The 14,806-nt window shown below is 39.3% G+C and overlaps 1 protein-coding gene across 2 annotated transcripts in view; it reads right to left on the bottom strand.

Moving 5' to 3' along the window:
* The window catches only part of LOC136858028 (peroxidase), a 210,835-nt gene extending 202,319 nt beyond the window's left edge, over positions 1–8,516 (bottom strand). Inside the window, exon 1 of one of the 2 annotated variants that reach the window (XM_067137234.2) lies at positions 8,407–8,516. The gene's annotated coding sequence lies outside the window, so the exon portion shown is untranslated. Of the gene's footprint in view, positions 1–6,628; positions 6,746–8,406 lie in introns of those variants that run through there. The other variant, XM_067137235.2, reaches the window with a different exon arrangement.
* Positions 8,517–14,806: the final 6,290 nt, after the last annotated feature.

Genomic DNA, 14,806 nt, shown 5'->3' with positions numbered 1-14,806 from the left:
ATTTTCACACCAGTCAAATGCTGGGGATGTACATTAATTACGGCCACGGTCGCTTCCTTCCTGCTCCTAGCTCTTTCCCATCCCATCGACGCCAAAAAAACCTACCCGTGTTGGGGTGATGTAAAGCAATTTGTCGTTCGAGTGGCAAGTCAGAAGGTAATCATACCCAAACGACGATTACTACTACTAGGACGTAATAGTGGAGTGATATCGATACTGACTCCTCACCAGAAGAGCCGAGGTTTGAATCTCCGCTACTGCAAGTGGGATTTTTGAGGAAAGAAACGTCTCATTTCTATAGTTCATGTATGTATGTATGTTCAGTCTTCAGCCCTAAGGCTGGTTGGATTCTCAACAGCTCTGCCATCAGCTGTCATAGATGGCGTAGGCATCACTGAAGAGGCGTACTAGGGAAATGAGGAGTGAGGTAGTTTCCCGTTGCTTTCCTCACCGAGCCAGAAGTTGCTATTACATATCAGTCTGCCAAGCCCACTGAAATGCACGAATCAACCGACCCTATGAGCAACGTTTTCACACCATTCATTGCAGGGACTGGCTGCACAAGGAATGGCATTACTAGCATCGCTCATACCTCAGTCACTTTCATATTGTCAAAGTCAAGGATAAGACAGAGACAGATCAATGAAAGTAACAAAATTGCTCTAGCCATACCGGAAGACATAGTGCACTGTAAACACTAGGTCCTGCCAGCAATAGCCTCTATATTTCATATTCCATGTAAACTTGAAGATCCTGTGGTAATAAACATGAGATCAACAGTAAGTAAAATTGCAAGCTTGCTTTCAATAATAATAATAATAATAATAATAATAATAATAATAATAATAATAATAATAATAATAATAATAATAATAATAATAATAATAATAATAATAATAATAAAATGGCGTATGGCTTTTAGTGCCGGGAGTGTCCGAGGACAAGTTCGGCTTGCCAGTTGTAGGTCTTTTTGATTTGACTCCCGTAGGCGACCTGCGCGTCGTGATGAAGATGAAATGATTATGAAGACGATATATATACCCAATCCCCGTGCCAGAGGAATTAACCGATTATGGTTAAAATTCCCGACCCTGCCGGGAATCTAACCCGGGACCCGTGTGACCAGAGGCCAGCATGCTAACCATTTAACCATGGAGCCGGACAATAATAATAATAATAATAATAATAATAATAATAATAATAATAATAATAATAATAATAATAATAATAATAATAATAATAATAATAATAAATCATCTTGTTCCAATTATTTCTGGGTTCTTCGAATCACGCTGACTTATTTTGGTCGGATGCCTTTTCTGACCTACATGATTTTCCAGATAAAGATTCCATCCTGCAGTCACTGAGCATCAAACGTCGTTTGCCAGTGTGCAGAGCCATGAACTATGTCATTGTGTTATTACTCCTCCGTATTATATCACACGTACTGTACAGTATATTCTCTGGAATATTCCCATTATCCTCTTTTCATTCCCAACAATAGACGTTGATGTGCACATGTTAAAATAATTACTACACACTCGTTGCACATGTGATGCAGTATTTTCGTACTTCGAGCTTCAAATGTCAATTAATTGTCTCAAGGTCATGCGTGACAACACAGCTTGTAGTCACACGTGAACACAGGTGTTAATGCAGAAGCTAACAGCTAGTTCCAATCACGCAGGTAAAGTGTGAGGCACATTTGATTACAATGGCAAGATGTTTCGTGACGATGATCCCTTGTCTTTTAATAATTGGTTGAAGCTACAAACGGAGAATAGTGTATGTATGTATGTATGTATGTATGTATGTATGTATGTATTTATGTAGGGTATTCAGCCCGAAGGCTGGTTTGATCCTCTGCAGCTCTGCCAACAGCTGTCATAAATAGCCTAGGCGTCACTGAAGAGGCGTACTAGGGAAATGAGGAGTGAGGTAGTTTCCCGTTGCTTTCCTCACCGAGCCAGCCGCTGCTATTACATATCAGTCTTTCAAGTCCACTGAAATGCGTGCACCAACCGACCCTATGAGCGATATTTTCATACCATTCATAACAGGGACTGGCTGCATAAGCAATGGTATTACTAGCATCACTCATAACTCAGTTACTTTCATATTGTCAAAGCCAAGGATGAGACTGAGACAGGTCAATGAAAGTAACAAATTTAATATAGCCCATACCAGAAGACATAGTGCACTGTAAACACTACATCTCGCCAGCAAAGGCATGAGAATAGTGTATCAGCACCAAATGAAACATCAAAATGAGGGAACTACTAGATGATGTTGTAATGGAGTACTACTGGCAAAGCGATTTATCAAGAAATGATGGCATGTTGTGCCAGAAAGTGGATGAATCGACAAAATGATATAATGTTGTAACAATATAACACTATTAGATTTCTGTAAAGTAAGTCAAAATATGACCATAAGGACCGAAATGTTACGCGAAACAAGATAAATGAGAGTGATAATATGGTGGTTAATGAAAATATATAAAACCATAATAAATTAAAATAAGGAACAATACATTTTATGCAGTGAAGATATGGAAGTGGCACATTTAAGAAAAACTGCAAAGAAACAAGACAAATAAAAAACAATAAATGAATTAAAACGTTGTATCGTGTCATTGCATCATGTTCAGTGATGAATTTCGATTCAGCATATCTACGAATGGCCGTCCGACTACGGTTCACAGGGTTTCGCGTTCGATTTTTGGCCGGATGGGAGATTTCAATCACATCTGACTAATTCTTCTAGCTCGGGGACTGGGTGTTTATCCCAACACACTCTTATTCATATTCAGAAAACACACCAAACTACCAACAACCACAAATACGCAATAGTGATTACATTCCTCCAGATAGGATTGTCGTCAGCAAGGGCATCCGGCCTAAAACAAGGCCAACTCTACATGTGCTACACAGTTGCACCCACGACCCCACGGATGTAGAAGATATCTAAGAATGACCTTCGTGTGGAAGCACCGTAGCACCGCGGGGAGGGGGAACTTCATGGAGGGATCCATTATTATTATTATTATTATTATTATTATTATTATTATTATTATTATTATTATTATTATTATTATTTCACTTTTTTAATTGTTGCTACAATTTGTGGATGGCAGATGGAGAAAGAGCAAGCCTCACATACACAGAAAAGTTCCCATCTTCATTAATTAAATATACATTTTTTGTCAGTTGCTTTACGTCGCACCGACGCAGATAGGTCTTATGGCGACGATGGGATAGGAAAGGGCTAGGAGTGGGAAGGAAGCGGCCGTGGCCTTAATTAAGGTACATCCCCAGCATTTGCCTGACGTGCACATGGATTACCACAGAAAACCATGTTCAGAACTGCCGACAGTGAGGTTCGAACCCACTATCTCCCGGATGCAAACTCACAGCTGTGCGCCCTTAATCGCACTGCCAACTCTCCCAGTTAAATATATAAACACACACACACTCACACACACACACACACACACACACACACACACACACACACACACACACACACACACACACACACACACACACACACACACACACACACACACACACACACACACACACACACACACACACACTCTTTTTCAATATACACAGATTTAAGGTCTTGTAGAGCCTTCACTTTGCCAAAAAATTGTTACAGAAAGTCCGGGTCCATGTTTAAATGGTTAGCTTGCTGGCCTTTGGTCAAAGGGATCCAGGGTTCAATTCCCGGCAGGATCGGGAATTTTAACAATAAGTTAATTGGTTAATTTCGTTGGCACGGAGGCTGGATGTATATATCGTCTTCATCATCATTTCATTCTCATCATGACGCGCAGGTCACCTACGGGCTTCAAATCAAAAGACCTGCATTTGGCGAGCCGAACTTTTCCTCGGACACTCCCGGCACTAAAAGCCATACGCCATTTCATTTCATTGTTGTAGGAAAAAGTCCTTTATTACACGAGAAATGCTACTCTGTAGTCGAGCAGAGCGATTGTAAAACCCGGTTTGGTATGCCGTTGTTCTGGTGAAATTGAAAAAAATAAAAGAGGCACTTTATGCTCTACGGACTGAGTGATATGATAGCTGGAAGCGGTTAAAGGGACACAGGTCAACAGTGACAGCCAGAGATTTTCGAAGAAAGATTAGATCTATTTGGTTACACACGCCATCAATATTGATGTTGAAGGTTTAGTTGCGCCTTTGCTACCTTGTCTGGCATCATGGTGTGGCGGGCGGGTAGTGATTCGGGGGACCTGAACGGCACAGAGGTACATCGGTGACATCCTGCAGTTTCGTGTATTATTCTTCATCGGTCAGTCTACTAACCAAGAAACGCTCGTCCATACGTTTTACAATGTCTATAAATCTATGGACTACCTGTGCCATGTTGTCTATTTGATCTGATATTGTAATTATTGTAGTTCAGTCATATGAACTTTCAACATGTGCCAGCTCATTTATTCCCTTCATTTTCCGAGGAATTCACATTTTATCAGTTATTGTTGTAACCATACATTTAATCTAATGTAGCATAATTAATCACGAAAATAGTCCATCCAAAACATTTATTTATTTTATTGTTTCAAAGATCCCATGAGCTAATGCGCGTACTGGGACAATACATTAAAAAGCTGGCATATTATAATACTAAAGACAAATTAAATTATTGATAATACAGAAATGATACAAATTTAAATCTAAAATGGAACATTTTTCAAGGATGCAATTGTGTGTTTAAAAGTTTATATAAACAGAACCATATAGCTCGGAATGAAAACTGATAATATGTTCATTTAAACAGGCTAAATCCAAGAGTATTACATTTTGTCCATAAATGTTTCTTAATATTTCTTTTGAATTTATTGAAATTGTGACAAGCATTTATCGAGTTTGGAATGGAATTAAATGCTATTATAGCCCTGTACAATACACCATTTTTTTTTGCTAGGGGTTTTACGTCGCACCGACGCAGATAGGTCTTATGGCGACGATGGGATAGGAAAGGCCTAGGAGTTGGAAGGAAGTGGCCGTGGCCTTAATTAAGGCACAGCCCCAGCATTTGCCTGGTGTGAAAATGGGGAACCACGGAAAACCATCTTCAGGGCTGCCGATAGTGGGATTCGAACCTACTATCTCCCGGATGCAAGCTCACAGCCGCGCGCCTCTACGCTCACGGCCAACTCGCCCGGTCAATACACCATTAGTTCCATACTTCACTGCATTCATTCTAGGGACATGTAAGTTTTCAGATTGCCGTGTTGCATGATCATGAATAGATGAATTACTGAAGAATTTGAGTTTTATTTTTACCAGAGCCAAACTATGTTTGATTTTGAAGGCGAGTGTTACCGAAGAGCATGCAACAGATAGCCTAACCCGAGGAATGATCGTTGATGAGTATATTATTTGTCTGGACATTAAGAATGGAAAACTATAAAGGGATCTGAGTGCTTTATTTCGAAGAACTTTTCCAGAAATGTTCTCACCATTTTTGCTCTTTGCTCATCCAAGTAGTAAACTTGATGGATCATATCAGTGTTGAGAACTTAGTAGGCCTAGTTGGCGCGTATCACGTGTAAACATAATTGTGTGAAAACATTTCAATTGTAGGATCTTATAGGATTTTGAAGCTATTTATCTGACTTCTGTAAAATTTTTTACTTTTACAAGGGAGGTCTGAGAGTTATGAGTGCTCATTTAGATGGAAATGAAACATGTTTCATACGTTTAACAAAAATTTTTCTTTCATAAGAGTATCTTCCATTGTTCAATGACTGTCGTCCATTCTTCTTGAAATTTTTAAATATTATTCAATAAGTATTGTGTTATATTTTTGAAATGTAAATGTGTGTTATTTTTAACAGCATTAGTATTACTAATGATTTTCTATGAAGAAATTACTGAGACAGGAGGAAGTTTTAAGGCGCACTCTTTGAAGAAAAAGGTAGATATGATAATACATTATAGTCATTCACATGCAGCTTTCTCCAGATGATCAAAAACTAGAATTCACCCGCAAAACCTTTGTAATCGCAATCGAATGTAGAAGTGTAATCTCTCAACTAGAAATCTACCATACATGGAGTATAACCATCTTAACATCGATATTTCGCGAACCGCGTCCGCTCAGCAAGTCATTTATACACCTTCCCTTGATGTGATATATCCATTTTCCTGTGCCCAGTAGCATTCAATCTAACTTAAGACAATATTTTAATCATTTTATAAGGGAATTTTTTTATTTGTTGTTAAAATTGTCGTGACTAATATATTTCGAGAATGAGGACAGTATCTAGCACAGGAGCGGATTCTTCATTACTCGTCACATATTATTCGGAGTAGGTTTTCTGTTATACCAAACGAAGTTTTATCTGATATAACATAAAAGTAGGTTATTGAGAAGGAATCCTATTGTACGAATGTACTGAGGATGTTCATAATGAAAAGGCTTTCATCATAGGTATATGTTTAAAATCGATTTAATTGCATGTAAATCTTTAATTGAGTTTTCTATCCTAACTTTTACAGATTTCCATACTCTTCTTGCGACAATAATAAAATTACAAGTATTTTAAAAAATAAAAGTAATTTAAAAAGTATACTTTTATTACAATACTCACGGTAAAATATCCATGTTCGAAGTACTAACACTGAAAAACTGTCACTGCCTCTAATTTTAAGAGATGGTGTTGATTGTTTTTTAAGAAGCCGGATATCTTGATTATCGGCCCCTGAAACTTCAAATTTTAATATGAACAAAATGGGAGATCTTTGAAAGTCATTCGACTTATATGACCCATCCCCGAAGCTGCTTTATATGCTCAGCATCAATCATGTTAATGTCTAACTTAACCTTTATCTCCTAATTTCGAGTACCCTCCTGCCATTGCTCCCACCTGTTCGCACCAGTTATCATTTTCGCTACTTTCACACTTATTACATCCAACTTACCGATAAGATATCCTGAGTCTACACATCGTTTACCCTCGTTTATCGAAGTCGCTCTGAAAACAGACTGATATAAAGATAATTTCATCCCAGAACTCACAACTTCCTTAAATAATACTGTTGATCGCAGCTGGGAGCTCACTGCATTGACTTTACTACACCTTCATTCGACTTCACTTAGTAAGTTATATCAGTGCTTAATTTCGGGACTGTTTTCGCACAGTGTTTCTAAGGGGATTGCTCAATAAAAAGTTACTCCTATAACATGAGCTCATTTTAAATACAGCATGTTTTAAAAATGTACTCTTTAATAATAAATATAGAATAAAATGTAGCCTTGCAGTGGTTAAATAGTAAAAAGTTAAAAAATCATGGCTATTTTTTATTTCTTTGGTTACATTTAGGAGTTTACTCATTTATTGCCAGTACAGATTACACTTGCGATTTCTTTTCCACTCATCATTATGAGAGATACGACAAAATCAGACTGAAGAATATTACATACCATCCGTTGTTTATATTAAATCTAGTGGTTTTATTGTTTTGATTCTAAGAAATTATGTTTTAAAAACCTTAATTAATATTTTTGTTTGTAAAAAATGATCCCTCATTGTAAGTTTATCACAAGTTTTCAAACATCGAAAGTTGTAACTTTTAGGGGGGAGAGGGAGGGGCGTGTAGTTGAAAGGGGGGAAAATATGTGTATATGCGTTCCCATACCTAAAACTTTTGGAATTAAACACTGGGCTATTCCACCACCCTGGGGAAGAAGCACATCCTAGGTATTTCACCCCCCCCCCCGTACTAGTTTATTATTCTTCACCTAACGTTTAGTCCTCTTAAGTTTATTCCCTACTATCTTCACTTAGTCTAGGCAATATTTTCATATCGTACTCGCTATATTTATTTGAAAGCTTCAAGATATTAGACTGCAGGCTTTTTTTCAAGCTGCGTTTTGTCGCACCGACACAGATGGGTCATATGGCGACGATGGGATAGGGAATGGCTTGGAGTGGGAAGGAAGCGGCCGTGGTCCCAGCATTTACCTGGTGTAAAAGTGGGAAGCTACAGAAATATTTCGTTTTCGTGCAATTTTTTTAATTGTGCCTTTTTTCTTTTGTCACTATGCAATTTATTTTCTCATTTAGTTTCCATTGTATACTTTTATCTTAAATTTGCCACCGGAATATCTTCCGACTGCAATCCATTGGTAAACAATAATAATAATAATAATAATAATAATAATAATAATAATAATAATAATAATAATAATAATAATAATAATATAATATTTATTATTATTAATATAATTAATATAATTAATATAATTAATATAATTAATATAATATTTATTATTATTATTATTATTATTATTATTATTATTATTATTATTATTATTATTATTATTATTATTATTATAAAACAGAATACTAGGTTATGTTACACTTACCGGTTATGAGATACTGTCAGGGAGACTTCCAAACAGTTACACTCTTTCCAGTCGTACGGTGTTCTCTTATATGGCGCTGCCACAAGGAACGTCACAGCACTCGGCTGTCGCCCGCCAATTAGGACGCCACTGAAGGTTGAAGGTTGTTCGTTGATAATCTACTTGAGGCATGCAAACCCTATCAGAGACATCTGTCTTTTCTTAATTTCATCGTTGTCGCCATCGGCATAATCATTTTCATCATTATCATCATACAACCGCCTCTGTGGTGTAGTGGTTAGCGTGATTAGCTGCCACCCCCGGAGGTCCGGGTTCGATTCCCGGCTCTGCCACAAAATTTGAAAAGTGGTACGAGGGCTGGAACGGGGTCCACTCAGCCTCGGGAGGTTAACTGAGTATAGGTGGGTTCGATTCCCACCGCAGCCATCCTGGAAGTGGTTTTCCGTGGTTTCCCACTTCTCCTCCAGGCGAATGCCGGGATGGTACCTAACTTAAGGCCACGGCCGCTTCCTTCCCTCTTCCTTGCCTATCCCTTCCAATCTTCCCATCCCTCCACAAGGCCCCTGTTCAGCATAGCAGGTGAGGCCGCCTGGGCGAGGTACTGGTCATACTCCCCAGTTGTATCCCCGACCAAGAGTATGAAGCTCCAGGACACTGCCCTTGAGGCGGTAGAGGTGGGATCCCTCGCTAAGTCCGAGGGAAAAACCGACCCTAGAGGGTAAACAGATGATAATGTTGATGATGATGATCATCATACAAACATCACAATCATTATATATTCATTATTATGTTTATCATATAGTTATTTATTTATTTATTTATATTTCTTGATACTTCCTTGAAGGAATCGTAGTTCAATCCATTGATTGGTCGGCTTGGTATGCAGACGCCTCGGAATGTCTGCGTCATTGTTGAGAATGTGTCTCAGGTTGCTTCAAGGCTTCGGACTCCCCTATCATATAGTTATCATACATTGTTTGCTATTGCTTTACGTCGCACTGACGGCGACGATTGGAAAAGAAGGGCTAGGACTGGGAAGGAAGCGACAATAAGCTGCTTTCACAACCCCAAGCGTGCCTTTCTCTACACCCTAGTTCACGCGTCGGTAAACATTTCTTATAAAGGGCCAAATATTAAATATTTTCTACTCTGCGGGTCAGTAGACAAACTTGAGAATTTTTTAGGTAGGTCTACTTAAAGTAACAAGAACAAATAAGTTTTCTCAAATTTACTGATAAAAATGGAACGTAATAAAAATACGAAGTAGGCTACAATTACTGTTTGAAACACTATTGAGATGAATGAAATTGCTTTCTTTGAGATAACATTTCACCAAACTGGGGGTCAAAATTAGTACTGCCTATCATCAAAATTGATTGTAAATGTCCATCTGTTAATGCCGATCTGTACTGAGATTTTGCGTAGTCGTATTTCCATCTTTGAAAATGTCATTTAGTCCGCCTCTGTGGTGTAGTGGTTAGCGTGATTAGCTGCCACCCCCGGAGGCCCGGGTTCGATTCCCGGCTCTGCCACGAAATTTGAAAAGTGGTACGAGGGCTGGAACGGGGTCCACTCAGCCTCGGGAGGTCAACTGCGTAGAGGTGGGTTCGATTCCCACCTCAGCCATCCTGGAAGTGGTTTTCCGTGGTTTCCCACTTCTCCTCCAGGCGAATGCCGGGATGGTACCTATCTTAAGGCCACGGCCGCTTCCTTCCCTCTTTCTTGCCTATCCCTTCCAATCTTCCCATCCCTCCACAAGGCCCCTGTTCAGCATAGCAGGTGAGGCCGCCTGGGTGAGGTACTGGTCATACTCCCCAGTTGTATCCCCCGACCAAGAGTCTGAAGCTCCAGGACACTGCCCTTGAGGCGGTAGAGGTGGGATCCCTCGCAAAGCCCGGGGGAAAAACCGAACCTGGAGGGTAAACAGATGGTGATGATGATGATGAAAATGTCATTTAACACTACCAAATGCAAAGATAAAGACCCGATCAAATGACCTTATTTCCCCTTATCCATTACTTGGAAGACGCGTATAGAAATCTGTTAGATTCTTCTCTTGGATGTTGGATCTCATACCAGATAAATCAGCTCCAATTGAAGGTTAGGTGGAAGTCCCTTAGTTATACTGTCAAATGGATTTTGAAATATGGAAATGCACTCTGTACTTGCATCAAGATCCAAACAACGTTCTTGGAACTAATGTTTGAGCTCAGAAAATATACCGCTCGCAAATTTATATGGGAATGGATTCTTCACTTCTTCTTGGAGTTTTTGACAGCATGGGAAATGCCCGAAGCAGCTTGACATGCTTTGTGACTCACTCAAAGCCGTTTGTCTTCGAAATGACTTTACTGAAGCACGTGTTACATATTACCACTGTTTTGTCTTGTAGTTTCAAGTTGAATCCATGAAGAAATCCTATGATATCAGCAGCCAAGGGTAATTTCCACAGCCATTCAGTGTTTTAGGGCGGTTTTTCTGGTTGAAAAAAAACCTAAGTTCAGAAAATCTTAATAAAACTTTACCTCTTCTGAGCCATCGAACATATCTACGGTAGGGCAAGTCAGGATAGTCAGCTTGCACTTCTGACAGAAAATCACGGAATTGACGATGGTTCAGTCCACAAGAACGAGTGAATTTCACCTTTGATACAAATGGCTCAAAAACACACTATAGGTTCAGATATTTCTCACAAAGTACCTGTTAGTGAATAATACAGTGAATAAATATAGGCTTTGAACACCTAACTTGAAAATGTTTCCAACTAAGCCTTTGTCTGTTTCATACATATTTTTGCCACCATCAGTTATAGCACATTTCAGCTGAATCCACTTTAGGTTTTACTTCGTTGACGCTTTCTCAACTTCCTTGGAAATATGTTTGCTTGTAGTTGTTCCACGCAGAGTATTCATAGAACCGAGTTATTCAGTCACTTCAAAGTTAGCATTGACTCCTCGAATAAACTGCGGCAACTGAACAGTATCTGGAATATCTGTCGACTGATCAAGAGCCAAGGAATCTCACTCGACAGCATTTGCCTTGTTAATTGATTTCTGATTTTCCTTCCAATTCATCGACTCTTCGAGTAATTGTTCTCGTGGAAAGGCTGATAGTATTAAATACATTAAATTTCTCTGGACACATTTCTTCTGCTGCACCGTTATTAAGCCTCTACTGCAGTCAGAAGTACGGGACCTGAAAGGAAGACAGAAATCTCGAAAGGAAGATTTAGGCGAGTTTTTGGACCTATGTCGTGAGAAAATTGACAGTAGTGCGAAGTGTATGGCCTATTAGGAAAATTAATGAAAGGGACTCACTACGAAAGCAGAAAACGAACAAAAGACAAAAAGGCTGTGAGCTCCCTTTCGAAAGAGTAAGATGGTGCATGGCATAGGTTCGTAATGCTGTTATTCGATTAAGAAAGAGCGAGGGTTCTCAAATTTATGTAATATGTAATAGTGATGATTTGAGAAAGTTGTCATAATTCGCGATTGTTTCACAGATTTTATTCGTAGCCCTTTGGAAAGTCAGATTTTTGATGGGCGGAAAAAAGTCCATTCGACTCTCCATGTCGTACGATGTCGGCATGTAAAAGATCACTGGTGACACATTTGGTGTTTACTCGACAACATTAATTAAATCTCAGCCATAGACGCCCAAGAGAGTTTCGGTTTACTCGGTTTGCCATCTAGTGGGCCTAAAGTAAAACAGAACGTCGAAATTGACGAGAAGACAGCTAGATGGCGTCAAATAGAAATGTCTGCACACGGTAGCTGAGGCCATACGATTATTATTATTATTATTATTATTATTATTATTATTATTATTATTATTATTGGCAGTAACGAAGGGTCATGTGTGTTTTAGGAATGTTGTTAATACCTCTCCCCTCACTTCGGTGGGTCATGGTCGTGCAAGAATGTCCGGATTAGGCCGACTATCTCAGTAGTATTATTTCCTTGTTTGTTAATCTCAATATGCCTTCGCCATGTTAGTCATTTATGTATCAGAACTGTAGAGGTTTGAGAACGAAGAGTGATGAATTCTGCGTGAACTTACACGCAGAACACTTTGACCTGGCTGTACTATGTAAGACATGACTGCAGAACTCAGTTCATGGTTCAGAGATTTTTGATGAAACAAGACCGTTACTGGCAAGGGTCTAGGTGGGGTTGGAGGTGTCCTGCTTGCAGTTCACAGTACATCAAAAGCCACAGATATTGACAGAAAAATAATTTGAATAAAAGTTCAATTGTTACTGCGTTAATATGTATTGCATACTCTCCAATGGGCACGAAAGCGGACGAATGTGATGATGTATATATGTAGGTAAGGGTTATTCTGCCCGAAGGCAGGTCCGAACCTCCGCAGAGGTATTCCTGAGCCGGAGTTTACGTGCGGTAGGGTGGCCAGTTCATTTCCGCTCCTCCATTCCCTTACCCTCCACCAACAGCGCGTTGCAACCCATCCAACTCCTGACCACGCCCAATGTTGCTTAACTTCGGAGATCTCACGGGATCCGGTGTTTCAACGCGCCTACGGCCGTTGGCATGTATATATGTGTGTACAAGCTAATGTGGAATTCACTAACCCGCCATTAATAATTCTGGGAGATTTGCAATTCCAGAAATAAATCCTACCAGTACACTACCTGAGTTACCGGGAAAGTTGGCCGTGCGGTTAGGAGCGCGCAGCTGTGAGCTCCCATCCGGGAGATAAAGGGTTCGAATCCCACTGTTGGCAGCCCTGAAGATGTTTCTCCGTGGTTTTCCATTTTCACACCAGGCAAATGCTGGGGCTGTACCGTAATTAAGGCTACGGCCGCTTCCTTCCCATTCCTAGGCCTTTCCCGTCCCATCGTCGCCATAAGACCCATCTGTATCGGTGCGACGTAAAGCAAAATAGTAAAAAAAAAAAAAAACAAAAAAAAAAAACCTACCTGAGTCTCGATTGCTCATGATGTTCAGTTTTATGAGCTTCATGAACCTCAACAATGTACTGGAAATAGGGTTCTGAACAAGAATGGCCGAACACTTGATCTGGTACTGTCGAGAATGAATGAATGAATGAATGAATGAATGAATGAATGAATGAATGAATGAATGAATCAATCAATCAATCAATCAATCAATCAATCAATCAATCAATCAATCAATCATTAATCAATCAATCAATCAATCAATCAATCAATCAATCAATCAATCAATCAATCAATCAATCAATCAATCAATCAATCAATCAATCAATCAATCAATCAATCAATCAATCAATCACTTATTATTATTATTATTATTATTATTATTATTATTATTATTATTATTATTATTATTAAAGCGTCTTTATTGTGGCGAAGTTAGGGCTCCCGGCCCTTTCTTACACTTAACCACTTCATTTATATACAATGTATATCAATATCAATATCAATCAATCAATCAATCAATCAATCAATCAATCAATCAATCAATCAATCAATCAATCAATCAATCAATCAATCAATCAATCAATCAATCAATCAATCAATCAATCAATCAATCAATCAATCAATCAATCTCCGGGCATTGGTTAAAAGTAAAAGCAGATAGTCAGATCGAACGACAACGAAACACGGTGGATAGTAACAAGTCGATAGCTGAGGGTTTTGTGAGTTATTTTTCCTCTGTCTATTCTCGGAACCGTGCAAATTATGACGCTTTAGCGAATGAGAAACAGGATGTATTTCCAAAACTTTATGATTTTGATGTTCAAGAGTGTACCGTATCAGACCTAAAAAATCCGTATCTAAAACGAAGTCCGAAAGTTCTCTATATCCTGGCTTTATTCCCCTATACATAATACATGGATGTGGTGATGGATTATCTTACCAGTTATCAATTATTACATTCAATATTCGCCTTAGCATCGGATGTTTCCACTCAGATAGAAAATTACGAAAGTAAGTCCAATTTACATATTTAGAGACCGGTGAGTTCTAAATACCTAATTATAGGCCGGTTACCGGACGAGCTGACCGTGCGGTTAGGGGCGCGCAGCTGTGAGCTTTCATCCGGGAGACAGTAGGTTCGAACCACACTGCCGACATCCCTGAAGACAGTGGTTTCCCATTTTAACACCAGGCAAATGCTGGGGCTGTACCTTAATTAAGACCACTGCCACTTCCTTCCCTTTCCTAGCAATTCCATATCCCATCGTCGCCATCAGACCTCTGTGTGTCGGTGCGACGTAAAGCAAATTCTTCTTATAGGCCTGTTGCAATTGCCGCTGTTATTGCGAAGGAATTTTAGCAATCTTACAGCAGCGCAAGTTTCAGCAAGTTCAGTTCACCATGAATAGCTTGGTCCCATGCTCAGGCGATCGGCCGTAACCAATTTAATGGAATTCACACATAGACTGCTATGAAAGA

The sequence above is a fragment of the Anabrus simplex genome, chromosome 1 (genome assembly GCF_040414725.1).
Source record: "Anabrus simplex isolate iqAnaSimp1 chromosome 1, ASM4041472v1, whole genome shotgun sequence".
Classification (NCBI taxonomy): domain Eukaryota; kingdom Metazoa; phylum Arthropoda; class Insecta; order Orthoptera; family Tettigoniidae; genus Anabrus; species Anabrus simplex.
The sequence above is the reverse complement of the archived record's forward strand: the minus strand, read 5'-3'. Positions and strand labels throughout refer to the sequence as shown.